The sequence below is a fragment of the Osmia lignaria genome, chromosome 6 (assembly GCF_051020975.1).
Source record: "Osmia lignaria lignaria isolate PbOS001 chromosome 6, iyOsmLign1, whole genome shotgun sequence".
In the NCBI taxonomy this organism is placed as follows: Eukaryota; Metazoa; Arthropoda; class Insecta; order Hymenoptera; family Megachilidae; genus Osmia; species Osmia lignaria.
In genome coordinates, this window is record NC_135037.1 from 4120431 (window position 1) to 4137042 (window position 16612).

General features: G+C 35.7%; 1 protein-coding gene across 3 annotated transcripts in view; it reads left to right on the forward strand.

Annotated features, from left to right (window-relative positions):
- The window catches only part of ec (ubiquitin specific peptidase echinus), an 80291-nt gene that overhangs the window by 33148 nt on the left and 30531 nt on the right, over nucleotides 1–16612 (forward strand). The window lies entirely within an intron of this gene.

Sequence of the window (16612 nt, forward strand, 5' to 3'; positions counted from 1 at the left end):
TGCGCCGCAATCATGATCTTATCGTTAATGAGCGTTAGATCGTACGGCTTGTGCTAATGTACCAAATAACAAAGTAGCTAATTGCTAGGAGTTTACGATGCAGATAGTCGTTCGTTAATATTTGGAATTATTAGAAAATTGTCCTCGTCATGGTGTAGGATCATTATTATTACACTGGAGGTCGCATGCCCACTCCAAAATCACAGCTAATATTAATATTACAGTAGTCTCTCTTTATATTGCCGCGGTGGGGGTAAATATTTTTAAAACTTTCAAACTTTAATTAACTATTCATTTATAATTTCTACATTTATTATTACACTGGAGATCGCACGCCCTCTCCAAAATCACAGCTAATATTAATATTACAGTAGTCTCTCGTTATATTGCCGTGTTTTAAACTTTGCCTGTAACATAAGAGAGGTGACAAAGTTCAAAGGTAGAAGAGTTTGACGACCGGCACAGTGTTGTTTCTCACTGGAGCCCTTCACGTGTGGAAATACGCGATTATAAATTAATCGAGCCCAAGAATAATATGCCCTACCACGGACACGGTGGGTGCCTCACGTGGGAGTCGGCGTCTCGAAGAAGTCTGGCGCCTCTAGGTCGATCTTCGACTCTTCGAACGTTATCGCGTTCATTAAAACTTACAATACAATTTGTTTTTCTTTGTATATTATAAAAATATTACCTTCTCATATTAATATAATCTCTGGAAAAAAGAAAACACTGCGTCGAGTTCAAGTAGAATATTCTTAATCAAGTCAAACTAAAGAAGTACATATTTAATTGAGCTGCTAATAGACGCTACAAAATAATTTACATTTTAACGTGGATAAAAGAAGGGAGGTTTTAACTGCCACGCTAGCATAAATAACGTGATAAGGTCTTAGATATAGAATTAATAGCATATAATTTATTGTATCTCGAGAAATAAATGTTGCGTTTATTCAGTTCAGATACTACGCGAACTTGAAGGCAACAATGTCGACATTATATTTTCAAATGTTTAATCTTGATGCAATATTTGAAGTCATATTTTTTCTTTAATTGTGCAAGTCAGATTGCAGCCCAGTTAGGTACAGATTAAACGATATTTAAACAAGGTAGAAATTGCAAATTTCTAGGGAGTTAAGTTAGGTCAGATTAGGTTCTCTACTGCAATAGACATTCAATTATTAAAAAGTATACAATCAAAGTGGCCAGGGTTATCGTTCGTCAGATTATGCTAAACAAGTGTAGAGAAAACAAGGGTGATCACCTAGGGCAGAGATATTAAAAAGACACACGTGAACCAACAGGTCTCACGTGGTTCAACGAGCGTGACCACGTGGCGAGCAATAGTATAGTAAAGTGGCCACGAGATAGAAACGATGTCGGCTGAATGGGAAGGCGAAGAAGGGTATAGGTTAAACCGGAAGCCGTCACCGGAACAAGCGTCTACTTCGTAGGTTCACATGGTCGTCGTACACCGCGGAGGTCATGATAATTTCACCGTGTCAGTGCAGGTGCTCGCATCAGATAAAAAGTAAACGCAACACTGTGTAACCTGTGACGTTTTGTTTGCTTCTTTAACTTTGACCCTTTAATTTATGAATCAGTTGACACGAGTCATACATTGAAAATTTTGGCCAGAGTAATTATAAATTACAATTTTATAATCAAATTAATTAAATTGTAAATATAATAAATTGTGTCATACTATTTTTTTTTCTTTTTATAATGCTGTATTTTTTAAGAAGTAGGATTAGGTAATAGCGAAGAAGACCTTGAACCCGAAGAGAAACAACAATTGGTCATGCTTCAAGAACGAAACTCTTTGTTTCCCTCTCGAAGTAGACAATAAAGGATTTCCGATCGTACCGGGCGAACTGTCGATTTTTAACGCGTCTATCTTTTCCGGTGCTCGAGTGCACCGCCCCGTGAGAACACACCCTTTTTTGGAATCAAAGATTCGACGAGTAATGGCCCATGAAATACATACCTATCAGGAAGCTTTTAGATTAATTCAGCTATGTTTCGTCGAGCGTTGAAATACTGCGAGGGTAACATGTGAAGGTCTTCCTTTTAGGATTCTTATTTTGTTGATTTAAACGATGGCTTAAGAAACATATTATTTTATAAATTATTAATTAAATTAGATGATACATGATTCACCAGCTTTACTGTAAAAAATGTGGTAATACATGTTGGTCGATTTGATGATTGTAAAATTCATATAACAGTTTTGTACATGTTATTTGCAATTTTCATTTATATAAAGAATTGAAATATACACAGAAGAACCGTATTCATTTGAATGAATATTTATGCAATTATTGAGTCAATGCCTGTTGAATTAATGTCATATATGAAAGGATTTGAAAAAAAAAAAAAATTCATTTTGCATAAATTGTGCCCAACAGTTGCATGAATTGAATAAGCAGGTTAACACGGGTGATATTAAAAGATTCAATGGAAGCTGTGATTTAAACGCTCGATGTTATTGCAACAGGTGTTGAATATGAAGTTTTGCAACTCGTTGCTCGTTCAGTTCCATCCGATGTTAAGATTTCTCTCATTCATATGCTTTTGAATGGTGAACGAGTCTTAATAGTATTCAGTAAATACACTATACCGTTGTGTATTTACTATTCAGAAATGAAGAAACCGAGAGAATATGAAATCCTAAAAAAGTTAGAAACATTTGGTTTTAAATTATCAAAAATTTAAACTATCACATTTTAAGTTAAATACTCAATTTTAACACATTAGGTTTTTCAAATGTGATTGAATAATTGCATTGCATGCAGTTGCGCCTGGAGTGATGCAAAGTGCATGCACGTGCGAATTGCACTTCCAGGCGCCACTGTGGGTGCATAGTTGTTTCAACATCAAACAGTATGATTCATAGTTAGAAACAAAGAATATTAACAATGAAATTTTGAAATTTAATTAAAATTTTTAAAAACTTGGAAAATTATTAAAAATTCATAATAATATGTATTAAAATTTCAATAAACAAAAGTATCAGTAAATCATGCAAGTCATGAGATACAATATCTTTGAAATGATAAAATGCGAAGTAATTAGTACCGTGAATTTTATAATGATCCAAGGTTCTTCATTCTTATCAGTGATAAACTCGTACGCAATTAGTGTTTCCTCTCGTTATTGTTCAGCGAGAAAAATTTGATTTCCGATCGAAAAATATAGTAGAGATTCATCAGGAAGGATATTCTCTATTGTAGTCGTCAGGGTACTACACGTGATTCGTGTGCGATAGAATAATGAACAGAGAATGCCGATGCTGATTTACGCCCACATAGTACGAGTCCACACCCCGTACGTGTAAACAATGCCAAACGATCATAAATCATACCGATGAGCGGACCGATTGTATTTTTCAGTGGCTGTTTAATATTCCTTTGTTTTTGTACCTACGCGCCGTTGCAACGTGAAGTAAGTATATTCATGTTGCAATGGTTCCTGAAAGTACTGATGGGTGATATGGACCGGTTAATCGTTGACGTAAATTGGTAATTCGATTGGGGTGGGCTAGGTCCCTTAGACATTTTGAAATTTTAGAATCTTAGAATTTTAGAATTTTAGAATTTTAGAATTTTAGAATTTTGGAAGTTTGAAATTTTGAAATCTCAGAATTTTGTAATTTTAGAATTCTGAAATTCTAAAAAAAAGCTAAGATCCATTACTTCAGAGTTAATGATGATGATTCTTAAATGGAACATTATCCATTTGTGGACACTTTCTCGTTCAAAGATAACTGGTCTTAGACACGATAAAGAGAGAGTAGGTTTAGGATGAATCAGAGACCATAGTAGGTTTACGTTCGAAACTGATACATGTTTCGAAAGCAATCGCTAGTGTGCCGAGCACGAGGGGGTATATGTAGGTGCCAGCTGTGAGTAGTACTACGATCACGTAAACCGTGATCCAAGATGGCATCGGTGGGTCAATATCCTGTAGAATGGCGTCGGTGATCCTGCGGCAGCCTCAGGGAAACACCACGTGAAGGCGCCACCGAAAGTCTTTTTAATGGAAACTGGTTTCAACGGCGACCATGGACCGCACGCTTGCGTTTCGCTTGACCTCGGCTCAACATCTTCCGAAGAACAAAGAGCTATGCCTGCTACTGGTTTCTCTCCCCCTGTTTCATGGCTATTTCTTCAACGCTTTTAACGTTTTAAATGTTTTGCCATAGATCCTTGTTCTTCTATGTTTTCATTATTGAAGAGTTCCTGAAGAGTTCCTGAAGAGTTGCAATAGGAATTTAATTTTTTGATCAGCTGATTTGATGAGGAAGAGAGATTTAAGGCTTAAGTGGACCATGAAGAGAGCCCCATTTTTAATTTAATTTTGCATTTCATATTTCTTTCGTTGTATAAACTTTACACTGCTCTTTCAAAGTTATTCTTCCAATGTATGTAACCCTTTCGTTTAAAAATTATACATTTAACTTTAGAATATTAACTTAATATTCTTGTATATATTTTGTAAATTTAGATCACGATTCAAGGGTTAATGAAGTAATTTTTGATTTTCAGTTTATCTATTTCTATCGTGTTTCATAATAAATAGAATATTCAATTAATGAATAATTTGAATATGTTTTTAACATTTTGAATATTCTAAATTTATCAAAATGTTTTTAATAAATCTGACCTAGTATTTTTATAATAATAAGTTTCTTCTATTAATTGTGAGTACTTATTCAAATTCTTCAGAGTTAATTGTGTAAAATTATTCTTTATAAAATTAACAATCTTGGCAACGACTATACATTTACGTTTTTTAATCGGCTACAGTTATCGTAGGCACCCTTTAGTGGAAAACGTTCCAAGAACAAGAATTTTCCCGAAGAGAATTCAAACCTAACGTCGAGGCATCCAACATGGCGCCGCGACGTCCCTTCCCGCCATAATTCGCGGCATTGAAATCTCCGGGGTACCTTTCGAGAAATCGCTGCGACTCTGGACCAATGATAGCGATTCCCGCGCTGACTCTATGCCCTTGGTCAGGCTATTTTTCTTTCCTTTTTGCAAGCAGTTGCAGTGCATGCCACTCAAGTCACCGTGTCTTTTGTTTTGCTCGCAAATGCTTCTTGCGAGATGCTTTAAGGAATTACGCGGCTTCGTGTCGCGTAGGCGTGAGATCATTTTCTTTGCTCACTTACTTTTGTTACCTAATGCCGCGGAATCCTTGGTAATCTTTTATAATTAATGGATGTTTGATCAAAGTGAAAGTATAATTTCTCATTGTCGGTTTGTTTAATGTTAACATTAAATAACAAACATTCTTCTTTTTTGTACTTCTTTAATTTGGTAAATTTCTGTTTTTGGTTATTTTATTTTAGTATTGCTATGGGTTTTGAATTAATTTATACACCTAATATTTTCTAAGGTATTAAACACAATAGCCTTTCAACTGTAATTTTAAAATCTGCTTTCACTACTTCAACACCGTTGCAAATATCTACTTCCTGACAGCACTCGACTGACCCACGGAGGCTGCAAAAAATAACCCATGTGTAGTACGCTCTACTACCGCATTGTGCCGAGTCTGGCGTCCCAATTAGTTTCCAAACAAAAAAAGAAATATAAGCTTGTGTACTTCACAAACAACCCTCGTATCCATGACAAAGAATCCTTTTTTTTTCTGCAAGGAACCCGATTTTCCAGTCGCACTATCGATCCCCGACCATAAACATCGGTTGTAATCATAAACATGGAAGCACGCGGTATTCGGCGTGTATGCAGCACACTTTTACTCCAGTTTGTATAGTATAACCGGTTTTCTCTCTCGTAACAGGCCACGCTAGCCTCCTTTAACTCCTTGGTACACCGTTCCCCTTCAGCGTGGTCAGCGTGCTCCTTGAACAAACCGGTTCCACTTCCATCCTCGTCCAATTTTCTCCTCTTCCGTCCCTCTTTTCTCCTCGTCTTCCTATTTTTCTCGGGTTCCACGGCCTCCTGCAGGCTACGAAAACAACCGCCGACAACGGGTTCCCTGGATCCGGCCTGAGTCTCGGACTCGATGCCACGAAACGTATGACAGCTACGTTAACCCCTTTTTCCACCATCCTTACCCCGTTGTCCTCCTTTTCCATGGCGTTACGTGGCGTAACGCCGGAATACTACGACGATGAATAACTGACGATGATGCGGCAATCGGATGACCCATTGCTGATGCTGTCTTGTGTTTATCTTGTTCGAGCTGGATGGGAGAGAGGTGGGTTTCTGGGGGAAGTGGGTATTTTTTATGGGTTTTATTGGTGAACCAACATGATCGCCGTTATGTTGGTCACCATTGGCTGGGAATAAGAATTTTATAATCGGGAAATGTAAACATTAGGGAATTTTTAATATCACGAATGAATCGAAATTGCAAGTTGGAGTATTTATTATATTCGAAATTTAATTTTCTTATGGAATTATTAGAGTTGGCTATTTATAATAAAATTTTTTTAACTTTCTTAAAGTTAAGACTTGCATTTTTGAATACTATGCACAAAAAAACTATTAAATGGCAAACAGAAAAGTTAACAATTTAATTAAATTACATTAAACTTGGGGCTTTCTCCGTGGTCCGCCATTCGAAGGTTAATATTTTCAGTCATGTACCACATTAGAAAATTTATTTACCCTCTAAAGCACATTATAATAATTATCAAGGATACGATCAACCTTCCAAACTGCCTCTTTATATTATTAATGTTAATGATAGTATTATTAAAAATTTTCCCTCTTAATTATTCCACTATTTCAGCTTAAAACCCCAAGTCTCTGGTGACTACTATTAGAGTCAATGTATAATACCAATTTATTAAAGCTTATTACGTTCAGTCTTTTTGCTAAGAGCATATCATTGGAGAAGGATCTCATTACAGATCGCTAATTGCTCCCATGAGCATTTGTTTTGCATGAACTCGTTTCTCGTTCACTGATCCAATCTATTGGAATTAGAAATATCGATGCAATCTAGTTCGATACGTGCTTAGGTATTTGAATGAGGAAAGCGTCTGTATCGTTTCATTGGCATCGCGTAACGTTTAAAAATACATTGTCTGACTTCTTGCTCGAAATGTTTGTTAAACAATCGCTTTGTTGATCGTGGATCTAATAAAAGCTTTGGAAATAATTTAATGGATCTTTCACATTTATTCAAGGCTATTTCTATTTGCAATTTATTTAAAAAAATATATCGTTATGAAGAGTTGATCTTCTTGAAGTTTTTATTTTACTGATTACTTAATTATTATTAAAAAACTATTATTGTTATATCTGCATTTTCTTATTGTTAAAGTCATAAAGCAAAATAACTAACATTTATTGTTAGTATGGTAATTAAAAGTTACTATAGTCATTATGATTAAAATTAAAATTGATACCCCTCACATACGTATATCTCACCCTAAACCTAGATCTCAGCCCATTTTCCATTTGCTTCTTCAAAGCAAACCAAAGAACCTACGAGCCTCGAATCACGTCTTCTTCCTTCTCCAAGCACCCCGTCGTATCTTTCCCTTTCTTATCCCTTCTGCCAGCTTGGTTCGCCAAGGTGCTGCTCGCACGTGCGCTGCTTCTCCAAGCAAAAGAAAGAAATCGAGATGGGAGTCGAAGAAGAGGAGGTAAAACGCTCGGGGGAACTGGTTTTCCTCTGCACGCGATCAAGCCGAAGCTGCTGAGAGTATACTCGCGAGGATCAGCCTCGAAGACGCTGAAATATCGTGGCTTTTGGCCTCATCGCTGGACCACAACGCGCTTATACCACCGAGTGAACCGGAACGGAGCGGAACTTGAACGAATCAAAGATTTTTAAAATTTTTGAAAATTTGATCGATATGAGGATAGTGGGAAGAAATTACGTATTTATTTTTATAAAAGTCTATAGAGAAGAAGGGGGCAGATGGGTCGTACGACCCCCATTAACCTTTTGACTGCTGAGCACTATAATTTATCTTTTTTCTTTTTTTCTTTAATTTCACTGTTATTTGATAATATTTTTTAGTAATTGCTATTAATTATTGATAACGTCCATTTGGGCAAATGTTCATCTATTGCAGTCAAAGGGTTAAAAAATTGAATACGTTTTTTTAATAAACACCACAGTATTTTTGAAAATTTTGCATAATGTTTGAAGAATTAATTAAAAATGTGGAAAATTACAATTAGATATAATATTATCATAAAATTGTTGGATCTCTCTATCGGACAATTATAGTTACGCCACTGGTATAATTAAATTGAATTTTTCAGTTTCGATGCGTTACATTAATTTGAATCGCAAGAAAAGGGGGTTGGATATTTTTACTCCGCCACTCTTTGGTTGCGAATAAATAAATCGTGAATAATTAATGACCCTTTGGTAGGCAGAAAAAGTATATCGCAGGGAGGTTTGTTCTATTTATAGCGTATCTTATCCTCTGGAAAGATGATCATTTATCTCCTTGTAGCGTTTCTGAGTCGTGTTTCGAGGTTCTTTTGCTTCTGCTGACGGTGAACGGCGCACGTGCGAGGGTAAATAGAGATTCAGTTAGAATCCAGCGAAAAGACGCGATTAGAAAACGGTCGTTCGTGTCTTTGGTGAAAGGATAGTGATCTATGCGTGATTGTGCAATCTAAAACCGCTAACGAGATGAATTAATGTAAAACTTAGTGACGTCTTATTCAAGGAAGAGAATTTTCTAATTATTTACCATTTCGTTTGCTCCTACTTGCACAACACATTTATATCAATAAATTTGAAAATTTGGCTTCTGAATTAGAAATTTACAAATTTTTTTTTCTACAAAATTATTCATTGAATAGAAATTTTTAATTATAGTAAATACTATTCGAAAGAATAATTCCTTTGTTATATAATTGGGGTAATTTGTTATCTTCCTCTTCACGTACAGAGTCTATTAAGAAATCATTTTAAGTACACTTTCCATTTTTTCAAAAATTTATTCTCGATTATACAAGAAACTATCGTTCAAATACTGTTTGATGTCATCCAACGGAATACATAATCATTAAATCACCTTCGTCATTAAACACGATGTACAGTTCCCGATGCACCTGATTCTGCATGCTTTCCTTAATGCACATTTTCACGTTATTCCATGAAGCAGTTTGCATCGTAACAGTCGATAAATCTGGACCAAACGATTCACAGTAATCGGTTGAAAATGTTTTTTCTTTAATGCGGTCATTACCGGTGAACCAACGAATTCGTCTATTAAATCTTCGTAGGAAACGATTCAGGTGCAGGTGCACGCAGATGCAACGATTGCACTTTCCTTTCCCCGTTAACCGGGCTTATATCAATGCACAACCGCGTCTTCCTGCTCGTAATTGCACGTAAGGAGCACGTGCCGAGTTCGAAATGTCACTGGCCTTTAAATTCGTCGCCATCGATTTAATTCGAACCAAAGCTTGTGAAATGATTCGATAAAATTCAGTAGTCATTGATAAATAATATATATTATAATACTAATAATATAATTAATTATATGTATTAGGTGTGCCAATTAATTCAGTGTCTTTAGAATTATTCTTTCTTATCCCGCACTTTTGTGAATTTGGAAAATGGCGCAAAAATATAACAATAAATTTAATAATTGGAGTTATTATAAATTTTCAAAAATAAATTTTTAATTAGGAAAAGAGAAGGCACCGAATTAAGCTTTTGAATTAACTCTTAAACGGCGGACCATGGAGAGAGTCCCAATTTTCATGGTAAACTTTGGAAACACGAATTAGGCAGTAATTTAGTATCTCTTTCTGCATGGCAAGATTCGTGATTTCTCTTTAGGTTAACAAGGTTGACGATGTTAACGGTGCAGATTCAGACTGCTATCTTCCGGCGTGAAGCGTACCCGCATTCATTTGCCTAACAATAATCCGGAAACGTGCAAGTCAAATACACCTCCTAATCTCGAATCAGTGTGTTCCACTGCAAGTGTTTCGAGCCGAGGCTCCAGAATATTGAACGAAACTATTGTGAGAATTTTTGACGTAAAAAATATACTAACGTTCTTCAGTGTCGTTTGAAACAATGGATGGATAATGGAGCATGTTTTAATTTAGATTTACTGACGTTCAGATGAAAGTTGAGGCAGAAAGTTGTGCCGGAATCCTAGTTAAAAATAATCGGTAATAATCAGTGCTGAATCAAGGTTTCCACTTTTCAGAGGAAAAATTTATTTACTGTTGCCTATTTTCTTTTCAATTAAATGTCATTAATTTTTATTTAGAATAAAATTCAATTTTTAAACCAAGGAGCCCACAAAGGTTTCATACTCCCGGGTCTAAGAAACCTTAGTCCTTTCCTGGTAATAATCCATAATTAAATGTAATTAGAATAAAAATAAAAATTTTTGCAATTTCGCAATTTTTATTAATTTCATAGTAATATCAAATCTCGTCCAAAATTTGAAATTTCAAAACATCAAAATTTAAATAAATTTTATAATATTTGATAAAAACTGAAATTCATAGTCTATGAATTACCTATTGTATCAAGAATCGTCTTAGTTTTCATCCGACTAGAATATAAAGAAATTCACCCGAATCTATCTACGATTAGGAATCTTGTTTCTACAAACACGTGGTCGCGCCACCTGACTCCACTGAATTAATTATCATACGTTAACATCGGTGCCAAGTTAACAGGTGGGTTCAAACAAACTACGAAGCGGTTCAACTTCAATTATATCCCCATAGAGTAGTTTATCTTCTTTAAGTGTCATTGGGGTTTGCGAATCCAGGAGGTCAATCTGTCGCTTGCAGGTGTTCGCTGGGTCATCGAGTCGCGAATAAATGTCAACGTAAGAGAGCAGAAGAGCCACGCATTCCCGGTGCTCGTGCCTGGATCACGGTGAAAGGGAAGGGTTTCTTCACGTGCAACGTGTATGCTTGCACCATGTTCTTGCTCATCTTTTACAAATTTATGAGCATGTAGATCTTGTTACATAGATGAACCTGAAGAATTTCACAAATTTTACTCTGTTCTCTACTAATATATATTTCCATGATTAACAATCTGTGATTTAAAATAATACGTTTACTTGAAAATTCATAGGATATTTATTAAAGAAAAAAATTTTCTTCCCATGTGCATCTCAAGTTTCAAAGTCACTGAATGCCTAGAATGAACTGGACCTTGCTTCATGCATAGATACCATTTCAAATGTAAATATTCTTCACATGGGAGATGGAAATGGTGGTTGACCACCACACGGATACGGGTGGGAGATCAGCACCTGAACGTTAGAATAAATTCATCTCGAAGCCTATACTTATCTGAGTATCTTAGCAGGTTGCTTTTACGACCCCTGGCCTAGCTCGAAAAGCCCTTACCTGCTCCTTTTGTACCTGACGAACGAACCTGCGATCCCCCTTTTCCAGCGCATTAGCGCCCCTCTGTGTAACGAAGGCCCGGTAACACCTGTGCCTTGAAAGCTTTCGGCGCACAGGTTAAAAGGAAATTGTTAATCTAAAATTAATAAACCCCGATGACGTCATAGAGAAAAATGAAATTAAAATTATTAATGTAACAGTGTTGAAAATTTTCAACATAAAAAATATAAAACGGTATATTAATTATTTGAAATATGAAGTAAAATTTCAAATATATTTTCAAATGTAAATATTGCATTTTGCATATTTTATTTCTGTAATAGTCATGCGAGAGGTAATAATTATTTATTGTTCTGATACCAATCGCACGCGTCAGTGCAATGAAAGTAAAACGGAAACGTGACGGGAGGGATGAAACATCAATCGAAGGACACGAATTTACCACCTGCATCGTATCGAAGGGTGTTGCATGGCGACAGATGCGCCCGTGAAACCCTGCAAGGGGTGTGCATATCTAGAGGCAGTTGAATTGCTGTCTGGAACGTGCGTGCCACGTATTTAACAATAATATCGAGAAAAAAAATGAGCGGCTGTTATGTGTTAAACAGATACCAAATGGCGAGGACCATCGGTGACGAAATATCTGGTTTCATAAATGGTATTTTCTTTTTATGAACCAAGTCGAAGGATTTTTAAGAGATTTTGGTGGATTATACTTATTATATTTATCTTCTTAAAAATCAATAAGTCTTTTTTTACATATTGCACTGAAAATGCATAGGGTGCAATAAAAATATCTGCACTTATTGTTAGAGAGAATGTTAAATGACATATGTAGGAAGTATGATTGTTTGGCACGTGCGAATATTATTGACAGATTCAGGACACAAATCATGTCGATTGACATATCAAGGAGCAGCCTCATCAAATTTCGATGCCTGTTATTTGCATCAACACACCTATGAACGTGTCATAGGTATACCCGAGTTATTCATAGAAAGTACTGTTATACCTTCGAAGCATTGTTCTGCATCGAAAGCTAATGAATAAATGATCGGTGATAGGTGCTGTTCACGACGCGATACAACCTTTAATGCGTGTTTCAAATCAAGCTGATTCGAAATTGAATAGCAGACTCTCGATAGAAGTAACTCGTAGTCAATTTATTATCTGGCTTCTTGATTATCATTCAGAGATTGTATTACAAGTCAATAAAATGAATTTATAAATAGGAAAGGAAATATGGTTTGCAATATATGGGGATCGATTTTTAATGCATAAAACAGGGAATAATAGATAACTATAAGAGGAACAGTTTTTGTATGAGTCATACCTCAAATAATAGGTTTGGACAGTGGGGAAAGGAACATCCCCTTTTCAGGGGTGGGCGACTGGTTTTCATAACAAACGTTTTTTCTTTCTTAGTATTTCGTTTTAAAAATAAATTTTACTTATTTGGTAATCTGCAATGATTATTAAAAATATTTATTAATTATTAACACTTTTATTATCATCTTGAAGCTATTAAAAAATTTTTTCTCAAGTGTATAATAAAGGTGAAAAATTACTTCAACAGGAAGTTAAAAATAGAAAATTTCAGTTATTTAATGAAAAAAATAAATATTAATATCTTGCAATTATTTTTAGTTATTTTTTATGTGCATGTTACAGTACTAAAACTATTTTTATTTAAAAGAAATCAGAAAAGTCATAGAGCAGAATGTAAAAAGTAAAAATATTTCTAACTATATCTAACTCAATTTTATTAACAGAATCATAAAAATAACATACATTACGTAGAAATTATGTAACAATTAAATAAATAGGGACACGTGTTGACGTCAAAGTATCATTTATTTATAAAGAATCTGGAGGAGTGTCGATATGTGGGATAAAGATCATGTACTCTCGTGCCTCAATGACTTTCTTATCCATACATTGCATATCGGTTCATCATTCGTGGCTTTAAATTATTCGAGCATCTCGAACAATGGCCGTTGCTGTTGCATTTCCCGCCCACGTCGTTTTTCCTTGGAAAAGATTAGCTTTTCGATGCGACTTCTCATTTGCATCGTACTATAATGCAGACAATGATTTCAGAAAATGTGCCCAATACACGCCCTGTAATATTGTAACAAAACATCCTTGAATTCATTCGATGTCTCAAGGCAAACTAGATTTTATATTAATATTAGGTGTACAAATTTATTCTGTGCCTTTTCTTTTTTAATTGAAGATCTATTTTTAAACAATTAAATGTATAATTTTTAAACATAAAGTTATTTAAATTCAAATTAATAGAGTATAAAGATTTCATCTTTTATTTTTATTACAAATTTTCTAAATTGTCCATCGTTTACAAAAAAATTTCTAAATTTCTGAACTTCCCTCTTATGGTGCACCCCATATTTCTTTCAACTTCCTGAAAGAATCTTCACGGATGAAAAGCAGAACCATGAAGTCTGAGTGGCGAAGAAAAAAAAAGAAAAAAGAAAAAAGCGAAAAGTCCGGTGAATACTTAAGACAATTGTCTTGTAGACATCGGTACGGTTTTTGAAGAGCGCGTAGGAGGTCTGCGAAGCATCCGCGTAAAGAGAGGAGAGGCTGGCGGCATGGGTCGTGAGACTCGGCAGCCTCTTTGTTATCGCGGTTCGTTTTGCTCTTTCGAAAAGAAAGTCCTTCATTGTTGTTGGTCCCGGCAAGTGGCGTCTGGAAATCCTCAAACTGTGCCAGACCTATGGAAAACCGGTGTTCTACGTGCTTAGGAATATCGTCTCCTAATTGAAGAGGCTCTGTCGGGGTTTAGCCACTCGAATCTGCTGCCAGAACTCTGCCCACTTGCTGCACTTTGATGCACTCCAAACGCATTTTAGATTTTTCTTTTTAAATAGCATTTGTTTATAATCAATTGGTGTGAAATTTACTCTGAATCACTACTCTTTTAATTATGTCCAGGAAAATTTTAATTCCAACTTGCACTAATTGAGAAATCACCAGGGATAATTAAAAGCTTTTTAATAAATTTTGAAGGCATCAAATTTTGAAAATTCCTCTTCTACTGTAACTCTGATATTCTGAAAAATGTTCAAAATTTAAAATTTAATTACGAGATATTTTTGATTTTCAAATAAAAGTAAAATAATTCTTATATCATTTTCTTTGCTGCCAATTTCTTTGGTTTCAAAACCTTGCACAGATATCCTCGCGAGCAAAATGGCGTAGAAAGGATCCAGAATCCGCGCACGGCGCCATGCAAATGGGCAAAGACCGGTTGCGAGGGAGTCAACTAAATCAACTTCGTTTTATGTCTTCTATTTAGAACGAGAAAACGCTCGATTGGTTCGCAGTGAAACCATTATCTGCTCGCCGAACAACTCGCAATTAAAAATTTTGACGCGTGATATTAATCATCAGCAGCAGAAAATTGCTTCTATCTTCTTGTGATTAGTTCTCTTAGATACACAGCTGAATTCTTGTCTCAATTATTTTCACTGATTGTCCGACTCGTTTGATTTTTCTTCTTACAATATGTGTTAAGTGCTTTCGAGAAAGCAATTTTTAACCTACCTTTAACACGTGTCTCCGTTTACACGTGAAAGGGTTTAACTTTCCATGTGCACGTGCAATTATGTCGACTGCACACAGACATTATGCACTCTGTTGCAACAACGGCCAGCGTAATAACTGCAGTCCTTCCTTTCCATTGTGAACATCGAAAAAAATTTTGCAGTCGTTTAACTATTGACCATGTGTATGTGAACACGTTCTAGTAGGAAATAGTAGGCATTGTAAGTAAATAGAACTATTTCTAAATACATTTTTGTATTTCTGAAATTTTATAAACTTTACAAATACCCAGAAGCGCGGGATAATATTCAAACTTGAAATAGAACATTTGTACACCCAATGCTTTGGCAATTAGCCTAAAATGGATTAATGTAATTTATTTATACAAAATTAGAAAATGAATTAAATGTAACATTTGCAAATTGAATTCAAACACAAATTTAATCACAAACGATCTCATTCAATAAACAAATTGTTTCTAATTAAAATTCAGCTTCAATATGCAAATTTTCATTCACAAAAAGGGCCTTCTACTAGGACACAAAAAAATTATTCCCCTATTATTACAAAGTCACAAGGAGTATTCACACGCTGACAAAGGGGAGCCGTCGTTCTCCCTCGCGCAAATTAGCTTGGGAGTATAAAAATAAAAATTTCGACGTAAGATAGGAATCGCTGTTGCCCGAGGGAAATGGGGGGAGAAAGAAGGGGCATTCCCAAATTACTCAGTCATTCTTTCCCGAATCAAATTGCGTAACAATCTCGTAGCATCGTAGCGTAACGTAAAACGTTGTCAGTGTCGTGATGAGCCTCTCTTTGTCCCTTCTTTACCTTCTACGTCACCGTACGTTCACTCTTCGCTATTCTGTAGGCCTGTTCGCCAGTTCCCCTTTCCGCTCGTTCGAAAAACCTCTCTCCCTTCTCGCGCGCCCTTTTCCCCTTCTCCTTCGATGTTACAACTGACCCAGGGCCTCTCACCCACACTGGCCACCTCGTAGTAAAGATGGCCGTTCGTGTACGACGCGGTAAACAGCAGGGACGCAAGCTGAATCTTCTGGAATTCTTATGAATAAATAAGGGTTTAAATTAACCCTTGAACAGCGGAGTTAAATGTAAAATTTAGAAAAGGAAAATGATATGTAATACAAAATTGAATTAAAATTGGGGCTCTCTACATGGTCCGTTCTCCCAAGGTTAAATTTCTATCGTCCCAAATTTAAATTTTCATTAATAGCTTTCATTCTATTACACTTACTATGTTATATTACTGATTATAATAGTATTTTGGAACTCCGACTTACAAAACATACGAACAGTGCTTTGGTTGAAATTAAACATTCAGATTTTTAAATAAAAAGTTTTGCCAGTGACAGTTTTTTAAATGTTTGAATTAAAAACAGAAGAACAAAAATAGAAATGAAAATGTCACTTGCATCCCTTTACTTCGAACTTCCTTATATCTAAAGGACTAATATAAAATTTAAGCAAATGGAAATGAAAATGAATAGATTTCGCTATTCAAGGATCATCAGTTCCCCAAGCAAAACAGTGTCCTTAAACAAAGAACCTCAGCCAGAGAGGGACCAATTGCGTCCCTGGGACTTACAGAACCCACCTCACTGTAGCGCACCGCGCATATACTATAGCGATCGCGTCTGGTAGTATAGACGATGCCGTGTACGGACGCGGGTCCGTTCGTTTAC